Here is a 5,044-nt window from a genome sequence, read left to right as displayed (position 1 = left end):
GGACTCTAGAGTGATGGATTCAGGATTTGCTTTCAGGTATTTTGATAGCTGTTGGAGTGGTTGGAATCAGTGTCAGTTCCCTCTCAAAGGCTTCTAGATGGGGGAGAAAACAAATTTAGCCATCATTTTAGAACAATAGCTGGTTGTCTCCCTTAGCTACAGGTGGGCCCCACAGTATTAAATTTTTTATTATATGTGTATGAGTGCTTTGTTTGCATGTATGCAGGTGCACCACATGCACACAAAGCCAGTGGAAGCTAGAAGTGGGCATTGGAACTGGAGTTAGAGATGGGTGTTAGCCACTATGTGGTGCTGGGAACCAAACTCAAGTCCTCTGCAAGAGCAGCCAGTGCTCTTTACTGCTGAACCATCTCTCTAGCTCCAGGATTGTGTGATCATTTTCTTGAGGACTCCAAATCCATTTTTACATTTTCCATAATACATAATGTTGATCAGAGTTCTGGAAAATAAGTAATCTCATTGAACAGTTTCCTTATAACACAGATGTATGGTTATTTCCAAGAAAATACTTTCTAATTTACAGACTTCAAGTATTTGTTTCAGGCTGGTTAATCGGGACTGGGGGGGCAGGGCACAAGGCAGGTAAACTTCTGCACCTCTCTGGGATACACAGACAGTGGGCAGCACCATGAAGATCTTGAACTCAGAGCACCACCCATAGGAAAAATCACAATGGCTGCAATGCAGAAATATCCAAACCCTATGAACTCCAGTGTGATTGATGTTGATGTGCTGGACAGACATGTCAATCCCTCTGGGAAGCTGCACAGTCACATCACAGAGTGGGTCCTGCCTTCCACTGTGATGTCTCTAATCAGTGCAGCACGAACCAAAACCTATGTGCAAGAGCATTCTGCAGTTGATACTGTGAAGAAGACAATGGAGCTCAAGTCTATGAATATCTCATTTATAAATATGGTTTTAGTAGATGAGATACTTACATACAACCAGACCCTCAGGACCCAGAAAAAAAACAAACTGTTCTGACTCAGGAAGCCATTATCACTGTGAAAGGGACCAGCCTTAGCAGCTACCTTGAAGGACTCATGACCAGCACCATATCTTCAAATTCTAACAAAGGGTGATTCATAAACCAAATACTGAGATCAAAAAATTGACAGCCTCAGCCAGAAGAAGCATAAGGCGGTGACTGCATTGGTGGAGAAATGATAATGAAAGCTGGTGTATAGCAGCAGGTCCCTAGGGCTCTCCAAGCTGGCAATGTATTTATTTGTTATTTAAAAATACAGCTTTTTGAGGTAGATTTATTTTTCAATGAACTGGAGTAAGGCTATGTGACTGTTGATCAAAACAGAAAGATACAGGGCTTCTAAATCAGAGGATCACCTGAGGTTAACATGGTTAACATGACTGATTCTATGTTAACAAGTAACAGGTCTTTACAGGGAGACCTCGTCTTACAAAGACCAAAGAAGAAATTGATACTGAGATTCCTTAAGGTAGACATCTTAAAGCTTTTCTGACATTCAGAACTAAAGCAGAGCCATCCGTATGTACATGAAGTTGCCTTGCTGCTGTGAGCTAGACCAGCATGTGTGAGGGAATTCACTTGAGAGGAGAAATTGTATAATTTGAAGTGGCATTCATTTGTATAACTTGCTCTGCTGAAAATCAGTGTTTTGATTTGGCACTTAAATGATATTTTTGGAGTGAGAATTAGCACTAATGTAATATATGTCTCCAACAAAAATATTATTTTATTGTATTAAAGAGTACTGTATTGATTTCCCAAAGTTTTGTAACTTAGTAAAACTATTACCTTCCTTTAAAAAAATATTTGTTTCAGAGACTCTAAAGCCTCAAACTTGTTACCATGTTAGGAGTGTCTATACACAAAACAAATAAGTTTTCCTGTTAAGAGCATTGGCTATTCTTGTAGAAGACCCAGGTTCAACTCCCAGCTCTCACATGGCAGCTAACAACCGACTGTAATTCCAGTTCCAGGGAATCTTATGCCCTCTTCTGACTTCTGCAGGCATTGCATGACACAAGCGCACTTACATACATGCAGGCAATACACTCAGACACATAAAATAAAAATAACAACAAAGATATATAAGGTTCTTTACTACCTTTATGCTTCTTCCATGACCTACAGAGCCCAAAATCAAAACCCAAAGCAGCCATGTGACTGTGCTGTCAGCCCTAATTTGTTACAAGGCCAGACCTGGAGCCCATTGCTGAGGTGGTAGTTTCTGCTCTGCTCCTCTGAGCTCCCCCCTGGCTCTCAGGTGCCTCTGTGAGCAAAACTGTCTGCTGCCTGGGGTCCCCTCAGATCCTAGTGGTCAGGAGAAATATTCCAAGTGCCTATTGTGGACCTGGTGTTCTGCTCGGTGCCAACAGTGGGGACCCTGAGGAGGTTGGGGAGACAGGCTGGACACCACCTGGGATCAGGGGTTCACTTGAGGACTGTGGGTGCTGGGATTTGAACCTGGGTCTTCTGCAAGAACAGCCAGTGTTCTTAACTGCTGAGCCATCTCTCCAGCCCCTAACATTTTTTAAAATTTACTATTATTGTGTGTGAGCATGCATGTGCAGTGTGGTCAACTACTCTGGAATTTGTTCTCCCCAATTTGACACCCTCTTCTAACCTCTATGGGCATTGCATGACACAAGCGCACTTACATACATGCAGGCAATACACTCAGACACATAAAATAAAAATAACAACAAAGATATATATATATATATATATATATGTAAGATTTCTTGTTAGAGTGAATGCTCACAGCTCCACCACCCATGGGGAGAAGCTATCAAGTCAGTAGTTGTCTGACCATTTACAAATTATCTCACATACCTTAGCATCATAATCCTCCTCTATTTAAGTTGTTAGGAAAATTCAATGTACAGAAGTTGGGGAAAATCACACCTGGAATGCAGTGGAGGGCAAAGAGGGCTGTGATGGTTACTATGGTTACTGGGTAGAAGAAGCCAGGCTTGGGAAATGTTCTCCCACCTCATCTCTTCCCTCATGCATTCATTCACTCATCATTCACCTGCTCAGGATTATTAAGTCTTTTCCATGTTGAAGGTCCAGGAAAAGAAAAACGAGTAATACAGATGTTCCTCGTGGAGCTTGTGTGAGATAGATGGGTGCACAGACCTTAAGTGGAGGCTTTAAGTACCAAGACAGCAGAAGCACCAAACAGTCTAGGTGCACTGAGGGCTCAGTCCAAACTGGAGCTTCAGAAACAGACCCTAATTCTTTGAGCTGAAGCCTGAAGAATGGCTAAGTACTAAACAGTGAAAATATGAAAGAAATCTGTTACAGTTTGGCATTCCAACAGAAATCACTAGAGAGAGAACTCTGTGCCTTTGAGTTATTGAAAATAACTCATCAACACTCAAGTGTAAGTTAATAAAGACGCGTTTGCAGATGGGGCTAGGTAAGTAAGCAAGGATCAGACCATAAAAGCCATGGTAAGTCAAGGTACAGAGGTTGGAATTTATCTTTAAAGGAATAGGAATTCATAGAAAGGTTATATGTAAAATGTTATGGTTAGATTTATGGCTTAGAAGTATATATTATGTGAAAAAAGAATTGTAAGAGGGCAGCCTAAGGATGGGAGGCTGATACAATAATCTAGGGAAAGAGGATATTGACCTGAATTATGGTTCTGACAATGGGACCGGAGAAAACAGGAGTTGGTGTTTAGCAGGTGGCCTTAGTTGGAATCAGTGGCTTAAAGAGCAAGGGAGAGTATGGTGAGGGAGGAATTGACTGTGAAAATTGGTTTCTGGAGGGTTGTCCTTCATCAGAGGAGACACAAAGAGGAAGAAGTTGGGGGAAAAGGTTCAGTTATGGATGTGGTGAATTTGAAATACCCACGGAACACCTCAAAACATCCAGAGTCCAGTTGAGAGGTCTAGATTGATACAAGAGACTTGCAAGTGATCAGCATGCCACAAATAACTGATGACATGGAGGTAGAAAATAAAAGAGAGAGAATCTTGGAAGGACAGAATCTCATGAAACACTGACCTTAAGAGATGAGGTGGAGAAGAGAAATACCCAAAGGAAGTAGAAAAAGAATGCTAGAAATGTAGAAAAGACAAGAGAAATACAAATTCCTAGAGTCAAGGGAAGAAAGCATCTTCAAAAGACAAATGATACAGAAAAAAAAAAAAATCAAGGGGCTAGAGAGATGGCTCAGAGGTTAAGAGCTCTGCCTGTTCTTGCAGAGGACCTGGGTTTAGTTCCCAGAACTCACATGACAGCAAACAACTGTCTATAACTTCAGTTCCAGGGAATCTGATGCCCTCTTCTGGTCTCTGCGAGTGTTGCAACAGGTGGTGCACTTACATACATGCAGGCAAAACACTCATACACATAAAAAAATATAAAAAAATCGCACTCCCATCCTCAGACCTCTTGGGGTAAGTCTATAGCGCAGCCCTTCGTGCTTTGACTCCCCAAGCCACATTCACCCTTCCATCTCCCCCGCTGTTCTCTACTCCTAGTTTGGGCCCTGTGCCATTCCTAGTCTTGGGGCCCTAGACACCTGGGGAACCAATACTGCTTCCTGATCCTTTTCACCTGAAACAACTTAGTCCCTTTCTTGGGACCCATGAGTACTGCTTCTGGACCTGGCCCCACCCTCACCTCTCTCTGCTTCCCGGGACCTGCACCACCAGCTAACTCTCCTAGCCTGAACTCCCATCCTCAGACCTCTTGGGATAAGTCTATAGCTCAGCCCTCCGTGCTTTGACTCCCCAAGCCACATTCACCATTCCATCTCCCCCTCTGTTCTCTACTCCTAGTTTGGGCCACGCACCATTCCTAGTCTTGGGGCCCCAGACACCTGGGGAACCAATACTGCTTCCTGATCCTTTTCACCCAAAACAACTTAGTCCCTTTCTTGGGACCCAGGAGCACTGCTTCTGGACCTGGCCCTGCCCTCACCTCTCTCTGCTTCCCAAGACCTGCACCACCGGCTAACTCTCCTAGCCTGCACTCCCATCCTCAGACCTCTTGGGGTAAGTCTATAGCGCAGCCCTC

At 43.3% G+C, this 5,044-nt stretch overlaps 1 pseudogene; it reads left to right on the top strand.

The window, feature by feature from the left end:
• The first annotated feature begins 649 nt into the window (after nt 1-649).
• On the top strand, nt 650-1,171 carry LOC103729084 (annotated as a pseudogene).
• The last annotated feature ends 3,873 nt before the right edge of the window (nt 1,172-5,044 follow it).

Source organism: Nannospalax galili, unplaced genomic scaffold (assembly GCF_000622305.1).
Source record: "Nannospalax galili isolate Female #2095 unplaced genomic scaffold, S.galili_v1.0 scaffold1173, whole genome shotgun sequence".
Taxonomy (NCBI): domain Eukaryota; kingdom Metazoa; phylum Chordata; class Mammalia; order Rodentia; family Spalacidae; genus Nannospalax; species Nannospalax galili.
The sequence above is the reverse complement of the archived record's forward strand: the minus strand, read 5'-3'. Positions and strand labels throughout refer to the sequence as shown.